The 20,633-nt window shown below is 40.4% G+C and overlaps 1 protein-coding gene and 1 non-coding gene across 2 annotated transcripts in view; both read right to left on the reverse strand.

Annotated features, from left to right (window-relative positions):
- Window positions 1-20,633, reverse strand: part of PITPNC1 (phosphatidylinositol transfer protein cytoplasmic 1) — a 315,611-nt gene that overhangs the window by 84,440 nt on the left and 210,538 nt on the right. The gene's annotated exons all lie outside the window — the stretch shown is intronic.
- Window positions 4,180-4,281, reverse strand: LOC126063333 (U6 spliceosomal RNA). The gene has a single exon (XR_007514276.1). It is a non-coding gene; the product is annotated as a U6 spliceosomal RNA (small nuclear RNA).

A 20,633-nucleotide genomic window follows, 5' to 3' on the forward strand; every position in this document is an offset into this window, starting at 1 on the left:
CTCAGGCTGGTGACCACTCCCTTTCCTACCCTGGAAATGTGAACCCGAGAGGGATATGTGACTTCTTACCAACTCTTCTCTGAGGATACCCCATGCTGGGTGGTAGAAAAGAAGTAGGAACTGAAAATTTCAGAAATTTGAGAGGTTAGCACCTTTCCTCCAAAACAACAAAAAAAAACTAAGCCCGCTGCCATTGAGTCAATTTTCACTTATAGCAGCCCTATAGGACAGAGTAGAACTGCCTCATAGGGTTTCCAGGGAGTGCCTGGTGGATTTGAACTGCTGAGCTTTTGGTTAACAGCCATAGCTCTTAATCACTACACGACCAGAGTTTCCAATGAACATCGGGTATTTTACCATTTGTTAAAGTCTTCTGTTATGTTTCTTAATAATAACTTTCTCTATAAAATTTAGATTTGTTTCCTAGGTACCTGAGAGTTGTGTCGGTATTATTAATGGGATCTTTTTTAAAATTATATTCTTCTAATTGATTATTGGAGCCCTGGTGGCTCAGCAGTTAAGAACTTAACTGCTAACCAAAACATGAGCAGTTGAAATCCACCCAGCCGCTCCTTGGAAACCCTACGGGGCAGTTCTACAAGGTTACTATGAGTTAGAATCGACTTAAGGGCAATGGGTTTGGTTTTTTGGTAATTAATTATTATTGATATATGGGGACACTATTGATATTTATATGTTGATCTTCTATTTAATAACCCTGCTGGATTCAATAGTTTTAACTATTTGTAGATTCTCTTAGATTTTCAATTTAGACATACTACGCGCAAATAGGAAGCCCTGGAGGCGTGGTGGTTAAATGCTATGGCTACTAACCAAACGGTCCACAGTTCGAATCCACCAGGTGCTCCTTGGAAACTCTATGGGGCAGTTCTACTCTGTCCTCTAGGGTTGCTATGAGTCCAAATTGACTTGATGGCAATGGGTTATATGCAAATAAAAAAAAATATTATGCATCTTTGGTTACTTTCCTTATACCACTATTTCCTCTTCTGTTTAACTTTTTTTATTTCTATTAAAAAAATCATTGTAATTTTTAAAATCATTTCAAGCTTACAGAAAAATTACAAGAATAGTATAAAAAACTCCAGAATATTCTTTATCCAGATTCCCCAATTGTTAACACTTGCTCTATTTCCTTGGTCATTCACATTCAGAGTATGCTGTAGACATCATGGCCCTCTCCCCTAAATATTTCAGTGTGACTTTCTGAAGAACAAGGACATTCTCTTACATAACAACAGCATAATGATCAAAATCAGGAAATTTAACAATGACATAATACTATTACCTTAATCTGCAGTCCATTTTCAAATTTTGCTGAGTTTATCCCAGTAATATCATATTGGCTATTTACCTCCCAAGTTCAGGGTCTAATTCAGGGTCACATACTGAATTTGGTTGTCTCTTTAGTCTCCTTTAACCAAAAACAATGCATCAGCCTTTGTCTTTCATGACCTTGACATTTTAGAGAGCAAAGGCCAGTTATTTTATAGAATCCCATCGATTTGGGTCTGTCTGATGTTTCCTTATGATTAGGTTCAGGTTATGCATTTTTTGGCAGGAATACCACAGAAGTGAGGTTGTGTCCTTTTCAGTACATCAGCATCATTAATGATGATTTGCTCCAGAATTGATTACGTTAAGAACACTTGGTTAAGGTGGTATCTGCCATGTTTCTCTATTGTAAAATAATTATTTTTCTCTTTTTACTTAATAAATAATTTGTGGAGAGATACTTTGAGAGTATACAAATATCATGTTCCTCATCAAACTTTCACTTGATGGCTTTAGTATCCAGTGATGATTTCTGCCTAATCTAATCATCACGATGGTTGGAAGTGGTGATTTTCTTTTACATTTTCTGTTATTCCTTCTACATTTATTAGTTGGCATTCTACTGTAAGGAAGATCTTTTCCTTTCCTCCATTTACTTATTTTTCCTTTTCTTTATTTATAGCACTATGGACTCATGGATTCTTATTTTACTCAATGGGTTATAATCTATTACTGTCAATATTTATGTTGATGTTCAAATCGTCCCAAATTGGGCCAGGGGGAGACCCTTTAAGCAAGTTCTCATGCTTTTGACATGTCACCATCATGACACTTTGTTGAGTTCTTTGTTACTTTTTGGCATAACAAGGTGTTCTAGGCTCATCCTGTACTTTCCTTGCCCCAGCCTCAGAATCTACCATTTCTCTAAGCAGCTCTGATTTCTTTTAGTGGGAAGTAGTACTTAGAAAACAAGATCTGGGCATTACGCTGAGTGAAATTAGTCAGTTGCAAAAGGACAAATACTGTATAAGACCACTATTAAAAGAACTCAAGAAAAGGTTTAAACACAGAAGAAAACATTCTTTGACAGTTATGAGGGTGAAGAGGGAGGGAGAGGGGATTCATTAACTAAATAGTAGACAAGAATCATCTTAGGTGAGGGGAAGGACAACACACAATAAGGGGGAAGTCAGCATAACTGGACTAAACCAAAAGCTAAGAAGTTTCCTGAATACAACCAAACACTTCGAGGGACAGAGTAGCAGGGGCTGGAGTCTGGGGACCATGGTTTTGGGGGACATCTAGGTCAACTGGCTTAACAAACTTTGTTAAGAAAATGTTCCGCATCCCACTTTCCTGAGTGGTGTCTGGGATCTTAAAAGCTTGTGAGCGGCCATCTTAGATGCATCAATTAGTCCAACCCACTTGGAGCAAAGGAGAATGAAGAACACCAAAGACACAAGGAAAATGTTAGCCCAAGAGACAAAAGGGCCACATAAACCAGAGACTCCACCTGGGACCAGATGGTGCCTGGCTACCATCAAATGACTTCTCTGACAGGGAAGACAACAGACAGTCCCTGATAGAGCAGGAGGAAAGTGGGGTGCAGAACTCAAATTCACGTAAAAAGACCAGACTTAATGGTCTGACTCAGACTGGAGGAACCCCCAAAGCCATGGCCCCCGGATGCTCTGTTAACTCAGAACTAAAACCGTTCCCAAAGCCCACTCTTCAGGCAAAAATTAGACTGGACTATATAACATAAGATAATACTCGTGAAGAGTGTACTTCTTAGTTTAAGCAGGTACAGGAGAACAAATGGGCGGCTCCTGTCTGGAGGCAGGATAAGAAGGCAGGAAGGGACAGGAGCTGGATGGAGGGACACGGGAAGCCCAGGTTGGAAAGGGAGAGTGTGGTATCACATAGGGATTGCAACTAGTGACACATAACGATACATGTATAATTTTTGTATGAGAAATTAACTTGAGCTGTAAACTTTCACCTAAAGCACAACAACAAAAAAAACAAGATCTGGGTACTAGGTGTATTCTTTGCTACTGAGGTGTCATTGCGTCTAGGTTCTGTTATAGGGGACAGAGCTTTATACATATACACACGTATTATATCTGTATAAAAATCATGAAGTCATACTGATATTTCCAATGCATCACAGGGTACATTTTGGTTTTTTCCCTTTGCATACTTATAACCTCCTTCTCCAGATGTAAGAAACCTGGTTCCCATTATCTTCAGTATATTTGCTCATTTGCTCGAACTGCCATTACATAGAAAACAGTTTCAGTATTGCTGGCCTGTAAAACCACTACCATCAAGTCGATTCCGACTCATAGCAACACTATAGGACAGAGTAGAACTGCCCCATAGTGTTTCCAAGGCTATAAATCTTTTCAGGAGCAGACCGTCCCATCTTTCTCCCATACTACTGCAAAAATCAAACCCATGGTTTAGGATTCAATTTTGTTTACAGTTGTTTTTGTCTTTAGACTTTGTCAAAATACTGAGTAACGAAGAGTTCCTTGGGTTACTTTTTCCCCCCACTATTTTATTCACTTAAAATATAGTTAGGTTCATTCATTTCTGTTTATATTCTTATTTTAGAGTCTCCCCACCTCCAATCCTTGTTGACTTGCTTTTATTATTTTTGAGTGTACAAAATATTAACGTGATTCTAAAAGTCAAACTATATAAAAAGCTTTACTCAGAGGAGGATTGGTTCTCTCTCCACCTCTCCACCCCGTTTCCATCCACCCGTGTAGGTAACCAATCTCATTAGTTCCGTTTGTCCTTCCTGCGTTTCTTTTTACAAAATAAGCACACAGATGTATACTTCTTAATTTCCACTTCTTTCTTACACAAAGGAAGAAAACTGTGGGAGGCTTCACAAATTTGCATGCCATCATTATGCAGGAGCCTGCTTATCTTCTCTATTATTCCAACTTTATAATGTGTGCTGCCAAAGTGAACAGTCTTTTTCTCTGCCTATTGCATTGTCTAGTCTCTCTAGAATGTTAGATAGCAGAGGTAATAGCGGGCATTCTTGTCTTGTTCCTGATTTGGTTTAATGACTTATTTTTCGTTCAGTCATTCAACACAAACTTTTTTTGAGCATCCTCTATCTGTCAGGTATTCTGGATACAAACATGAACAAGAAAGACTTGGTGTGTGCCCTCACAGAGCTTTAAACTAGTTGGAGAGACAGTTAAGTGGGCCATTATAATACAGCATAATAAGTGCTGTGGTTGGGGAGGCACGGGTAGGGTGTTCTAGAAACATGTAGGCAAAGTACATAACCTGGGATTGAACCCTTAGAAGGGATATACATTTAGAAATCTAGCCTGAACCATCTCCATCTGCCTTTTCAAAATGTCAGGACAAAACCCAGAGTGTTAAATCACTTATAGAGAACCTAAGATTTCTGAAATTTAAAAGTCTCCTCTTTACAAACATCTTTTGGGTGAACAGAATCAATATTGACATTACTAAGAGTCACGATTAGGATAGCATTTTCATGTTTCATTAATGAAATCAGAATATCACTGAGAAGGGAGAGATGACTGAAAACTTCATCTTCCTGGCTACCAAAAGTAAAACTCTGTGTGACCCTGAATAAGTTAGTTGACAACTCATTGCTGTAAATATGTCCTCAACTTTTGTAAGATTTTTTTTTTTTTTCTGAAGCTATTCACTGCCCCAGGTATACTTTGTCACTTCTTTGTTTTGTTTTTTACAAAAAAAATTTTTTTTTAATTGTGCTTTAGGTGCAAGTTTACAGCTCAAGTTAGTTTCTCATTCAAAAATTTATACACAAATTGTTGTATGACATTTGATTGCAATCCCAACAATGTGCCAGCACTCTCCCCTTTTCCCTTTACACCCCAGGTTCCCCATGTCCATTTGTCCAGTTTTTCTACCCCTTCCTGCCTTGTTGTCTTTGCTTTTGGGCAGGTGTTGCCCATTTGGTCTCGTATACTTGATAGAACTAAGAAATATGCTCCTGACATGTGTTAAACTGTTTTACGGGCCTGTGTAATCTTTGGCTGAAAGGTAGACTTTGGGAGTGGCTTAGGTTCTAAGCTAGCAGGGTGTCCAGGGGCCATTGTCTCGGGGGGGTTTCTCCAGTCTGTGTCAGATCAGTAAGTCTGGTCTTTTTTTGTGAATTTGAATTTTGTTCTACATTTTTCTCCCACTCTGTCTAGGAACCTCTACTGTGATCCCTGTCAGAGCCATTGGTGGTGTTAGCTAGGCACCATCTAGTTCTTCTGGGATCAGCCTGGCAGAGGCTGTGGTTCATGTGGCCCATTAGTCCTTTGGACTAATATTTTCCTTGTGTCTTTGGTTTTCTTCATTCTCCTTTGCTCCACATGGGATAGGACCAATAGATGTATCTTAGATGGCTGCTGGTAAGCTTTTAAGACACTAGATGCTACTCACCAAAGTAGGATGTAGTACATTTTCTTTATAGACTATATTATGCTAACTGACCTAGATGTCCCCCAAGACCATGGTCCCCAGCCCTCAGCCCCAGTAACCTGGTCCCTCAAGGTATCTAGATGTGTCTAGAAAGCTTCTATGACTTTACCCTGGTCAAGTTGTGCAGACTTCCCCTACATTGTGTATTGTCTTTCCCTTCACCAAAGTTAACACTTGTCTACTATATAGTTAGTGATTTCCTCTTCCCACACCTCCCCTCCCTCGTAACCATCAAAGATTTTTTTTTCCTGTGTGTGAGCCTTTTCTTGGGTTTTTATAATAGTGGGCTCACACAATATTTGTTCTTTTGTGATTGACTTATTTCACTCAGCCTAATGCCCTCCAGATTCATTCATGTTGTGAGATGTTTTGTGGATTCATCATTGTTCTTTATCCTTGCGTAGTATTCCATTTTGTGTATATACCATAATTTGTCTATCCATTCATCTGTTGATGGGCACTTAAGTTGTTTCCATCTTTTCACTATTGTGAATAATGCTGCAATGAGCATTACAGCATTACAGTGCAAATTAGTTTCTCATTCAAAAATTTATACACAAATTGTTTCATGACATTGGTTGCAATATGTCTATTCTTGTGACAGTTCTTATTTCCTAGGAGTGGGATTGCTGGATCATATGGTATTTTTAGTTGCTAACTTTTTAAGGAGGCACTCTATCATTTTCCATAGTGCTTGTTCCATTTTATATTCCCACCAGCAGTGTATAAGAATGCCAATCTCCCCGAAACCTCTCCAACATTTGTTATTTTGTTTTCTTTGATTAGTGCCAGTAACATCGGGTGAGATGGTATCTCATCGTAGTTTTGATTTGAATGTCTCTAAAAAAAAAAAAAAAATAATGGCTAATGACAGTGAGCATGTCCTCATGTGTCTGTTAGCTGCCTGAATGTCCTCTTTGGTGAAGTGCCTGTTTTTATCCTTTGCCCATCTTTTAACTGGGTTATTTGTCTTTTTGTTATTGAGGTGTTGAAGTATTCTACACATTTTAGAAATTAGACCCTTGTCAGATATGTTGTAGCCAAAATTTTTTTCCCAGTCTGTAGGTTCTCTTTTTACTTTTTTGGTGAAGTCTCTCAGTTATCTAGTTTCTCTTCTGGTGTTTGTGCATTGCTAGTTATGGTTTGTATTGAATTTATGCCATGTATTAGGACCCCTAGTGTTGTCCCTATTCTTTCTTCCATGATCTTTATCGTTTTAAGTTGTATATTTAGGTCTTTGATCCACTCTGAATTTTTGTGTATGGTGTGAGGTATAGGTTCTGTTTCATTTTTTTTTTTTTTACAGATGGACATCCAGTTTTGCCAGCAACATTTGTTAAAAACACTGTCTTTTCCCCATTTAATGGACTTTGGTCCTTTGTCAAAGATCAGCTGACCAAAGGTGGATGGATTTACATCCGGCTTCTTGATTCTATTCCATCGGTCTATGTGTCTGTCGTTGTACCAGTACTAGGCTGTTTTGATACCATAGCTATATGGTAGGTTCTGAGATTAGGTAGTGTGGAGGCTCCTACTTTGTTCTTTTTATTCTATACTGCTTTGCTTATCCAGGGCCTCTTTTCTTTCCATATAAAGTTAGTGATTAGTTTTTCCATCTCGTTATAGAATGCTGTTGGTATTTGAATCTGGATTGCATTATATCTGTAGATTGCTTTGGGTAGAATTGGCATCTTCACAATGCTGAGTCTTCCTATGCACGAGCATGGTATGTTTTTCCTATGTAGGTCTCTTTTGGTTTCTTGTCATAGTGTTTTGTAGTTTTATTTGTACAGGCTTTTGCATCACTGGTTAGATTTATTCCTAAGTATTTTATCTTTTTACAGGCTATTATACTGGTACTGTTTTCCCGACTTCCTTTTCAAAGTTCTCTTTGTTGGTGAGATAAGATTTTTTTAAAGAAAAAAAAATACATAAACAAATAAATTTTTCTTGCCAACCATGTGAGAGAGAGTAAATTCCATAATACTTCATTCCTAGATATGTTGGCATGTAAATGAATAATTTCTTTTATAAGGATCAGCACAAAGCTTGTGCCTATAAGGTGGAGGTTAAAAATGTCTCAGAAGTCCACCCTTTTCAAACTGCTGTACCACTCAATCATCTCTAACATCAACTACTCCTCCTCTCCTCAGTGCTTTCTCTCCTGTGTTTAGGTTCTGTAATTTGCTGCAACATCTCACAGAACTCACTAACCATATCAAGGAAACGGCTCACATGGTTGTGGAGGCTGGCAAGTCCTAAATCTGTGGGTCAGGCATAGGCTTCTCCTGACTTACATGTCTGCAGGGGCCAACAAACCCAAATCGGCAGGCCAGATGACAGGCTGCTGGCTCACAAGGCTGTGGAAGCTGGCAAATCAGGTTAGATGGCAGGCTGCTGATTCACAAGACTGCAGAGGGTGGTGAATCAGGTCAGATGATAGGCTGCTGGCCCATGGGACTGCAGAAGCTGGCAAATCCCAGAATTAGATCAGAAAGAAGGCTGCTGGCTCAGGTCCCAAGAACCGGAGATCAGACAATGACAAGCTGGATGTAGGATCCAAACGCAGAGAAAGAGAGAGAGAGCCCCGCCAGAGCACCCACGTGTATACACTGGATACAGGCAACACCCCAGGGAAGGGCGTGACTTGAGTAAGGGTGGGACTTGAGTCGTGCCCTCCTGCAAGGCTGTGACTCAAGATACACCCCTAATAATCCTGCCTCATTAACATACAGAGGTTAGGATTTACAACACTCAAAATGGAGGATAATTAGGATAAGTATAAGATCACAAAATGGAGGCTAGCCGCACAATACTGGGTATCACAGCCTAGCCAAGCCAACACACAACATCAACCCACCACACCTTGTTAGGGTTCCATACACCTTATTTGCATGGTCTCTGCCAATCATTGTGTGGGATTCACAAAGACTGTGGCTAGAAGGGCCATATTAAGTAACTCACTGTACCTCAGCATGTATCTACTAAGAACAAGGACATTCTCCTACATATACACAATATAATGATCACAGGTAAGGAACTTAATATTGATGTAATGCTATACCATATTATTATCTAATACATGGTCCATATTCAAATTTCCCCAGTTGTCCCAATAATATCTTTTCTTTCTCCCTGTCTCCTGACCTCCACTCCCAAATCCAGGATCCAATCAAGGATAAGGCATTACATTTAATTGTCAAATTCCTTTAGTCTCCTTTAATCTAAGACAGTTCCCCATGTTTGTTTGTGTGTTTTGTCTTTAACGGCATGTTCATTCAGAGTTATGGCCAGTTGTTTTGTAGTGTCCTTCAATTTGGATTTATCTAAATTGTTTTCTCATAACTGAATTCAGGTTAAACTTTTCTGGCAAGGATAATCCATAGGTCACGTGTCCTTCTCAGGGTGTCACAGTGGAAGGTACATTAGGTCAGTTTGTCATATTACTGGTGATGCTAAATATGCTTACTTGATGGTATCCTCTAGATTTTTCCACTGTTAGTAATTAATACATAGCCTGTGGGGTGATACTTTGTGACAGTGTGAATATCTTGTTCTTCAATACTGCTTTACTCAATGAATTTAGCATCCCCTGATGATCCTTGCCTGAGTCAATCATTATTTTACTACAGTAGCTGCAAAATGGTCACCCAGACCTTGAGAGACTTAGTATTGCTTCTCTAGCTCTGACCTCCAGTTTCCCAACAATGATTCAGTGTTGTCCCTTTGGTTATGCTGCTTTTGACCAGTTTGGTTAACTCTCTTCTTAACCTTAGGTACTAACACATCAGCAGAGGAGGGCTTTTGGATTTTACACAGCCCAGTGAACCAGGTTTAGACAATAAAGCAATACACCACTTAAAGCTATATCTACTACTACTAAAAAAAAATAATAATAATGATTACTACCAATAAATTCTAGCTTCTTTGAAATGCAGGGGGAAGCTGTGTTGTGACTATCTCCCTGAGAATCAGAAAATTAGCCCTCACACTGTACAGACACCCCTTTTGCTTGTGTGTGTGCATGTGTTTTTGACTTCTGGCTCTTGGTCACAAATTGAACCACAGATATCAATGGAAACATCTTAAGGAATCAAATATGATCCATTTTCCATGGTCCTCAAAATGATACCATTAGCTCCAGACGGAGTATGGACAATGACTTTCCACTTCATGGGACCGGGGCCTTCTGAACTGCCAATAGGTGTGTTTTGTGCAAATTTCTTTTTAGCATGTACTGACTTATTACAGAAAATTGCAGATTTTGTAGGTGGCTGGTTATAATAACCTAAGGTTAAAAACAGAACAAAAAAAAGTTGAAGACATCAGAGATCGTGTCTAAAAATAAAGTAAATGCTCTTTCTTTCTATAATCCTCAATTACAGGCCACTTAAGGAAGAGATAATAAGCTCCTGATTCCTGTAAATATGGATTCTACAGTCCTCACAGGCATCCCTGCTTTACAAATGGATATCTTTTGGAGAAAGACTGACTTTCTGTTGGATTTGATGTGTGCCATGAGAGGGAGGCAAAATAAGACAATGTATTAATAACATTAATTTATCCCATACCCATCCTTGTTGCCCTCTTGTTGTTACAAATACTAATGTTGTCGTTGTTAGGTGCCGCTGAGTCGGTTCCAACTCATAGTGACCCTATGCACAACAGAACGAAACACTGCCCGGTCCTGAGCCATCCTTACAATCATTGTTATGCTTGAGCTCATTGTTCCAGCCACTGTGTCAATCCACCTCGTTGAGGGTCTTCCTCTTTTCCGCTGACCCTGTACTTTGCCAAGCATGTTGCCCTTCTCCAGGGACTGATCCCTCCTGACAACATGTCCAAAATATGTAAGATGCAGTCTCGCCACCCTTGCTTCCAAGGAGCATTCTGGTTGTACTTCTTCCAAGACAGATTTGTTTGTTCTTTTGGTAGTTCATGGTATACTCAATATTCTTCGCCAACATCACAACTCAATGGTGTCAATTCTTCTTTGGTCTTCCTTATTCACTGTCCAGTTTTCACATGCATATGATGCAATTGAAAATACCATGGCTTGGGTCAGGCCCACCTTAGTCTTCAAGGTGACACCTTTGCTCTTCAACACTTTGAAGAGGTCCTTTGCAGCAGATTTACCCAATGCAATGCATCTTTTGATATCTTGACTGCTGCTTCTGTGGCTGTTGATTGTGGATCCAAGTAAAATGAAATCCTCGACAACTTCAATCTTTTCTCCATTTATCATGATGTTGCTCATTGGTCAAGTTGTGAGGATTTTTGTTTTCTTTATGTTGAGTGCAATCCATACTGAAGGCTGTGGTCTTTGATCTTCATTAGTAAGTGCTTCAAGTCCTCTTCCCTTTCAGCAAGCAAGGTTGTGTCATCTGCATAATGCAGGTTGTTAATGAGTCTTCCTCCAATCCTGATGCCCCGTTCTTCTTCATATAGTCCAGCTTCTCGGATTATTTGCTCAGCATACAGATTAAATAGGTATTGTGAAAGAATACAACCCTGACGCACACCTTTCCTGACTTTAAACCAATCAGTATCCCCTTGTTCTGTCGGAACAACTGCCTCTTGATCTATGTAAACGTTCCTCATGAGCACAATTAAGTGTTCTGGAATTCCCATTCTTTGCAACATTATCCATAATTTGCTATGATCCACACAGTCGAATACCTTTGCATAGTCAATAAGACACAGGTAAACATCCTTCTGGTATTCTCTGCTTTCAGCCAGGATCCATGTGACATCAGCATTGATATCCCTGGTTCCACGTCCTCTTCTGAAACCAGCATGAATTTCTGGCAGTTCCCTGTCAATATACTGCTGCGGCTATTTTTGAATGCTATTCAGCAAAATTTTGCTTGCACGTGATATTAATGATATTGTTTTATAATTTCTACATCTGGTTGGATCACCTTTCTTGGGAATAGGCATAAATATGGACCTCTTCCAGTCAGTTGGCCAGGAAGCTGTCTTCCATATTTCTTGGCATATACAAGTGAGTACCTCCAACGCTGCATCTGTTTGTTGAAACATCTCAATTGATACTCCATCAATTCCTGGAGCCTTGTTTTTTGCCAATGCCTTCAGAGCAGCTTGGACTTCTTCCTTCAGTACCATCAGCTCCTGATCATATGCCACCTCTTGAAATGACTGAACATCAACTAATTCTTTTTGGTATAATGACTCTGTGTATTCCTTCCATCTTCTTTTGATGCTTCCTGTGTCGTTTAATATTTTCCCCATAGAATCCTTCACTGTTGCAACTCATGGCTTGAATTTTTTCTTCAGTTCTTTCAGCTTGAGAAATGCCGAGCGTGTTCTTCTCTTTTGGTTTTCCATCTCCAGCTCTTTGCACATGTCATTATAATACTTTACTTTGTCTTCTCGAGACGCCCTTTGAAATCTTCTGTTCAGTTCTTTTACTTCATCAATTCTTCCTTTTGCTTTAGGTGCTCAATGTTCGAGAGCAAGTTTCAGCATCTCCTCTGACATCCATCTTGGTCTTTTCTTTCTTTCCTGTCTTTTCAGTGACCTCTTGCTTTCTTTATGGATGATGTCCTTGATGTCATTCCACAACTCGTCTGGTCTTCAGTGACTAGTATTCCATGCATCAAATCTATTCTTGAGATGGTCTCTAAATTCAGGTGGGATGTACTCAAGGTCATATTTTGGCTCTCGTGGACTTGCTCTGATTTTCTTCAGTTTCAGCTTGAACTTGTGTATGAGCAATTGATGGTCTGTTCCACAGTCGGCCCCTGGCCTTGTCCTGACTGATGATATCAAGCTTTTCCATTTTCTCTTTCCACAGATGTAGTCAATTTGATTTCTGTGTGTTCCATCTGGTGAGGTCCATGTGTATAGTCTCCATTTATGTTGGTGAAAGAAGGTATCTGCAATGAAGAAGTTGTTGGACTTGCAAAATTCTATCATTTGATCTCCGGCATTGTTTCTATCACCAAGGCCATATTTTCCAACTACTGATCCTTTTTCTTTGTTTCCAACTTTCCCATTCCAATCATCAGTAATTATCAATGCATCTTGATTCCATGTTCGATCAATTTCAGACTGCGGCAGCTGATAAAAATCTTCTATTTCTTCATCTTTGGCCCTAGTGGTTGGTATGTAAATTTGAATAATAGTTGTATTAACTGGTCTTCCTTGTAGGCGTATGGATATTATCCTATCACTGACAGCGTGTACTTCAGGATACATCTTGAAACATTTTTTTTGACAATGAATGAAACACCATTCCTCTTCGAGTTGTCATTCCTGGCATAGTAGACTATATGACTGTCTGATTCAAAATGGCCAATACCAGCCCATTTCAGCTCACTAATGCCTAGGATATCGATGTTTATGTGTTCCATTTCATTTTTGACAATTTCCAGTTTTCCTAGATTCATACTTTGTACATTCCAGGTTCCAATTATTAATGGATGTTTGCAGCTGTTTTTTCTCATTTTGAGTCATGCCAAATACTAATACTGATAGAAATCTTAATAATAAAACAAACTCTGTAATGACTACTGGAATAACAAATTCTTAATAAATGCAGCTTGTCATAGATAATGAAATTCCCTCTTTGTTGGCTGGTCGCTTGTAGTGGAAACTACTCGTGGTCAGGAGAACTTTTCTGGCCATCTCTCCAAGGCAATGCAAGTGGAGTCAACATCAAAGCATTGAGATGTTTACTCAAGTCATCCAAAGAAGGCACCCAGGGGAAGAAATTATCCTAAAAATCCTTCTCTGGCAGACCTTTGTAATTAGTTAAATGAGATAATCTAATCTCCTAAAACCAAGCACAACTCATTGACTGAAAATGAGTCTTAACTGAGGAGTAAAGATAATAATCAGAAGCTGGATTTGAAAACCAAGGAAGGTCCTTCTCAGGACCAGTGCACTCTTCATCTGGAGCATCTGAAGTCTTTTCTGGCACTCCACCTCCCTAGATAACCTTGCTCATTTCTATCTTTGAATCACGACTTTGATCTCTTTCTAGGCTCCAGACTCATATGCCCAAAAATTTACCTGCCATTTCCACTTGGAAGTCTCATTGGTATCTTAAATTGATTGTGTCCAAAATGGAGCTCTCATTTTTCCCCCAGAACCTGCTCATCCTCCACCATTCCTCATTCCATAGTACTACCACCTACCCAGGAGCAACAGTTGGTGCTAGAAATCCTGGGCTCATCGTTATTTTGTTCTTCTTTTATGGCCCAAATCAATCCAACAGAAAGTCCCCAGAATGTGTTCATCCCTCCCCTCTTTCTCCACTGCCATCTCTCCATTCCAACCCACCAAGAGCTTTGGCCTGGATTATTGCAACAACCTGCCAAACTGAACTCCCTGCTTCCATTCTTGCCATCCTACCATCCATTCTCTACAGAACAGCCAGAGCAAATATTTGAAAACATAAATCACTCAGTGTAATGTGGTATCCTAGACTGGATCCTATCACAGAAAAAGGACATTTATGGAAAAATTGGTAAAATCTGAATAAAGTTTTAGTTTAAAGTACTGTGCCAATGCTAATTTCTTACACTGACAAATGTACCATGGTTATTTAAGATGTTAGGGTTAGGGGAAGCTGAATGAAGAGTATGGGGGAATTCTCTGTACTATCTTTGCACTTTACTGTAAATTTAAAACTATTCCAAAATAAAAAGAAGCAACACCATATATAACACGTCCTATCACTCCTTTGTTTAAAATTCTTCAATAGCTTCCCGCTGCACTAAAATCTAAACTCTGTACCTCGGCCTGAAAAGTCTGACAAGATCTGGGCTTCTGCTACATTTTCGATCTCATTTCCTGCCAACCTACTCTCACTCACAATTCTGTGGCCACTGTTTTTCTGGCAGGTCCTGGAATACGCCAGGCTGTGTCAGGGGCCTTTGCCCTTGCTGCCACCTTGCCTGGAAAGCCCTTCACATGGTTGGCTCCTTCCCATACTCTGGTCTTGCATGGACTTGACACTTCATCTGAGTGGAGCTCCTTTTATCATCCTGATTGGCACTTGTTATGGTTAGCTGCCATCAGGTTAGCCCCCTCTCCCCCCATAGCAGCCCCCATGTAAAACAGGATGAGTGTTGTGATCCATAGGATTTTCATTGGCTGACTTTCACAAGTAGATTGCCAGGCCTTTCTTCCTAGTTCATCTTAGTCTAGAAGCTCTGCTGGAACCTGTTCTGCATCACAGCAACGTATAAGGCTTCACTGACAGATGGGCGGTGGTTATGTTCGAGGTGTACTGGCCGAGAACTGAACCCTGGTCTTTCTAGTGGTGAGAATTCTACCAATGAACCATCATCACTACCCCCTTGATTAGCACTTACTACAGCTGTTAATTCTGTTATTTGTGTAGCTGCTTATTACCTGCTCCCCCCACTCCATGAATAGTGGAGAACTTGTCTGTCTTATCACTGTACCCTCAGTACCTCTCATAATGTCTATCACATAGTAGATGCTCAACATTTGTTGAATGAAAAATGGCTTGTCAACAATTCACAGCGCAAATCAGAGTCTCATTAGGAAATTGCCATTAACACAGTTAATCCCTGGTATGACCATAACAGCAGCGACTACTAACACCTAACAGTTTATAAAGTGCTTCATGTATGCGAACCTCTATGACTCTTCCATACTGTTATGAATGCATTATTTACTCTATTTTATTGATAAAGAAACCAAGACTCCAACTGGTTAAGATAATTGATTAGGTCATACAGTATAAGTGTTTTGTTCTGTTATACATAGGGTCGCTATGAGTGGGAATTGACTCGACAGCACCTAACAACGACATACAACTGGGATTTGGATGTTGATTTTTTTATTCTAAATTTTACGTTTCTTCATTACAACATAGCTGAATTAGAAACTAAATTCCAAATATTTCTTTTAACCAACCTTCAAGGGGAGCTCTGCAAAGAACAGAGCCTGCCATGCCCAGGAGTCAAACTGGACATTCTTGCCATGTGATCAGAGGAGTCTATTCGTGGAAGAATCCCTTGTCCTTGGGATATGTGCCTAATGAGCATAGGTATGGTGCCCTGAGGCCCTTTAATTGCATGTGGGGTGGCGGGGGGAGTATTCATAAACATGCTTTTGGAAAAAAAAAAAAAAAAATTGGAAAGCTGTTCTAATTCCACAGGTGTGCAGAAGGAAGACATTTGGAAAACCTGGTTTCCTAAGTGTTCACAGTTGGTTTTAATTAGCACTTAAATGCTTCCTTTAAATTCCTAGTTCTCAGCCTTGATGGCACTGTATAAACTGGGGAGCTTTAAAAATTCTAATACCTAGACTCTACCTAATACCCCCCAAAACTAAACCCATTGCTGTTGAGTGGATTCCAACTCATAGTGACCCTGTAGGACAAAGTAGAACTGCCCCAAAAGGTTTCCAAGGAGTGCCTGGTGGATTTGAACTGCCAACCTTTTTGGTTAGCAGCTGAACTCTTAACTGTTGTGCCACCAGGCCCCAGACAAATTAAATCAATGTTCGTTCAAGCCTCCCAGGTGATTTTAATATAAAATTGGTCCAGCTTCTCCAATGGAGATGGGGGGCAGCATGTCATATCAAGGGCTGGATTACCCAATAAACAAGGTAGCATGGGCCCAATTGTGCCTTCCCACAAATGTGCAGTACACAATTTCACCTGTTCCGCATCACACCAAAGACGTTGTGAAGCCCATGTGAAATTGCTCACCACAGATTAGCAGGTAAACACAATTAAGCCCATGCTTACCTTGCTCACTACAAGCCAGTGCGTACTGTGCTTACTGGTTAGTCCAGGCTTCCGGCTATGTCCCACCCTACAAGAACACATCAGGTTTAGCTGTGGGAGTGGGGAAGCTGATTCTTTAAAAGTGTACGTTCCCAACTGGAGAATCTCTGCTCAGTGTGAACCCCATTCTGGAAGGAAGTGTTGTATTTTTCCTGTGTGTTGGCTTATTTAGACAAGTCTGTACCTAGGACAATTATATCAGAATTTCTGGGGTGGGGGGACTCTGCTGTGAGTCCTTGTTAAAACTTCTCAGGTGAGTCCAATATACAGCCAAGGTTGGGAATCACTGCTTCAATGGTACCTGTTTGGTTTGGAAGAGGAAGTCAAGGCAAGCTGCCCCCCATTAACCCTGATGAACGCCAGTAACCTGTTAGCAGCCGGCACACACTGAACCACGGAGTGCTAAGCACTGGCTCTCCCAGATCTAGATTTATGGCCTTGAACAAACAACAGAATCTTACCTTGGCATGGCCCCGTCCTCCCCAGCACTAATTAAGCCCTAAATAATTCTCATCAGTATGTGCATAAAACAAACGATTTAAGATAACTTCCCCGTTGTGTCCTGGTTAATGTGCTCACAGTTTGTAGGTTTCCACAATCAAAATATACTAGTTTTACTTTAAGGAGAAGAAGATATTTATTTCTAGCCATCCTGCCACTGATTTTTTTTTATTCTAGATATTGGATCATGTAAAAAAGATTACTTATATGGTAATTGATAATAGGCTGACAACATGTACTCTGCTCAACCAGGAATCAATGTGATTATCACTACCATCTTGCAATTTAATTACTGCTTCTTATCATCATGAATTTCATGGAGGTTTTTGGCAGGTGGGGGAGGAAACAAGGTGCCGATAGCAATATAAAGGATGGTAGCTGGATGATAAGACTATACACACAGAAAATGTGAAGAGATGGACAGAGTTTATTAAATAATTTGGCCCATGTCGAGATGAGAAATATCCAATTCTGCACTGCCTTCTTTAGTAACTCTGCCTCCCACCAACAACTCCATACTCAGCCTAGCACAGAAACGAACATGCCAGCACATACTTGGTGCTGAAGGCTCTAGTTTTGACCCCTGGACTAAATTATCTTTTAGTAATTAAAGCATTATTATTTTCTTGTTTTGATTTCGAAGCATTAACAAATCTAAACAAAAAATGGTGAAGCCCTATTCTTCTGCCTCCCTGGGACCAAGCTCGAATCAGCTGGGGGGATCACCAGCTGCTGCAAAATATGTAAATAAGAGGAAGGCAAATCTGCAAGGAAGAAGTCTAATCAAGCAGGGGCTGGCCCATCTGTTCCAGTGGCCTCAGGAGCAAGACCTGGAGGTCTCCAGAGCAGAGTAGGGTAGAGGCTGGGTGGGAAGTCCAGCAGAATCCCATTTAGTGCCTCTTCACTATAGCAAGATGGTGGAACTTGGATTTGGGAAAATTGGATGCTGTTATGGATTGAATTATGTTCTCCAAAAAGATATGTTGATGTCTGAACCCCTGGTATCTGCGAACGTAACCTTGTCTGGAAATAGGGTCTTTGAAGGTGTTATCAGTTAACATGAGATCATACTGGTGTAGGGTGGGACCTGATCCAGTATGAGTGGTGTTGTTATAAAAAGAAAAAAGAGGGAAGACGGCCATGCAAAGTTGCAGGCAAAGATTGGGGTGATGAAGATACAAGCCAAGGAACACCAAGGATTGATGGCTGTCACCAGAAGGTAAGAGAAAAGCATGAAACAGATTTTCCCTCAAAGCCCTCAGATGGAGTCAATACTGCTGCGAGCCAAATTTTGGACTTCAAGGCTCCGGGGCTGTGAGAGAATAAATTTCTCTTCTTATAATCACCCAGTTTGTGGTACTTTGTTTAGCACAGCCTTGGGAAACTAAAAAAGGCTCAGTGGTTAAATGCTCGGCTGCTAACCAAGACGGCACCAGTTCCAACTCACCAGCCACGCTGTGGGAGAAAGATATGCAGTCTGCTTCCATAAAGATTACAACCTTGGAAACCCTATGGGGCAGCTCTACTCTGTCCTATAGGGTCACTATGAGTCAGAATAGACTCAAGGGCCAAGGGTTTTAGGAAACCAACACAGATGCTGTGACAGAGAGTAGGGAACAGGCCATACAGTAGTCTGAGTTAGCAAGTGGGGTAAAAGGAGGCAACACAAGGTCCAATAGCTGGTAATTCTTCTGAAGGATGCAAATTGTGTTGACAAGGACTGCACAGAACTGCCTGGGGCTCAGTGCTGCTTTTGCAGGCCAGCCTGAGTCTCAGAATCTTTGTCCTTGGCATGGGCAGGGCCTCCTGACTCTAAGGTGGTTAACCTGGTATTTTAAATTCTTAGAAGAGTGGTAAAAAGAACTTAGCACCTGGCAGAAAGAGGTACAGGACACTAAATGCTAAGCAAGTGAATTTTATTGACTATTTGAATGGAGCAGAGGACAGACCAGAAGATTATGCTGGTCCTAACAACCTGGGAGGATCCTGGCTAGTTCACTTGTCCCCTCTGTACCTTATAAAGGGAGAGCTGTTTTGAACTAGCTCATGGGGACAGAGCCAAAGAGAAAAAGAGAGAAAACAAGGGAATTTGTTTGGAAAGACTAAAAAATAAATACATTAAAAAAAAAAAAAAATCCCTCTGTATCTCTCCCGCCATATTTGTGCCGAAAAAGCAATTTGGGCACACCTGATCTGTTTCATCCTTTTCTTGAGGGTCTGCGGCTACATGGAAATGGTCAAGCCCACTTCAATATCCAGTGATGGGCAATTACTGAAAGAAGTACATTTAAATATGGAATGCTGTACAGCCATTAAAAATCATATCAAGGAAAGATTCTTCATGACATTAAAAACAACTCACTGTGCTATTCAATTTTGGGGGAAATGGTTAAACAAATTCCCTAAAAAATCTGCAACATAAACCAAAATATTAATAGTAGTTATCTCTGGGAATTATGGGATAACTCCTAGTTTTTCTTTCTTTCCTTTTTGTTTTTTGGGGTGCTCTTTTGTGTTTTTCCAAATTTTGATAGCCATATATTAGTCTTTCAATCAGAAAAACTCATTTTAAAAAGGGTTTAGATTTAAGCACCATGTGACACTTTTAGGCATTGTGGTCATTCATGAAGTTGCCCAGCAAAGTGGCTCTGATTTCAAGCTGCAGACAAGGGGTTGGTTCTAAACTTTTCCCTGGAAGTCACCACCATGTGCATGTTAACCATAAGGTTCCTGAATTTAGTGGGAGGACAGTACCCCTGATGGCTGCATTCTTCTCCTCTTTGGAAAGTTCCAGGAACTCTGGAGAAGGCCTATGCCTGGGACAGCTGGTGGGGAGATCTATCAGGTGGTCAAATCTTAAAACTCGGTGGGTGCTAATTGGGTTTGATTCTTTCTAAACCAGAGGCTGCAAATTTTTCTGTAAAGGGACAGATAGTAAACACTTTCAGCTTTGCAGATCATATGGTCTCTGTTGCAACGACTCAACTGTACTGCTGTAGTACAAAGCAGCCATAGACAATATGCAAATTTTAAGTGTGGCTGTGTTCTAATAAAACTTTCATTTACAAAAAAATAGTTTGCTGATCCAGATAAACTCCAGTTTTCCTAACACAGTTTGAGAAGCTGAAGTCAAGGCAGTCCCTGTGTATAGATGCATCTATCATGAAGGCCGTCCCCAAAGCTCTCACCACTCTGAAGGTTGACCAGTGGTGACTCTTCACACAAAAAGAAGGGAAGCCCAGTATTGTACTTATGTTTTAAGGCACTTTGGTACCTCCGTGACACGCTGCATCCTGTTTTGCACTCCCTTGTCTCAGCCGAGGCACCTTGTCAGAAAACTCTCTCTTGCCCAATTTGACATGGTTATCAATCTTCATTGCTTTCCTCAAATGCAAAGCACAACGATGAGACGAAAATAAGGGAAGCCCTGCAGCTTCTGGACCCAGGCTCTTCCCTTCCATGGCTGAGTCCTGTCAGAACTCACAAGCCCAATCTCAGGATGAGGCTCTCGGCAGATCAAATTATTCATTCCCAAAGAGAAAGGAATTTAGAA

This window comes from Elephas maximus, chromosome 19 (assembly GCF_024166365.1).
Source record: "Elephas maximus indicus isolate mEleMax1 chromosome 19, mEleMax1 primary haplotype, whole genome shotgun sequence".
In the NCBI taxonomy this organism is placed as follows: Eukaryota; Metazoa; Chordata; class Mammalia; order Proboscidea; family Elephantidae; genus Elephas; species Elephas maximus.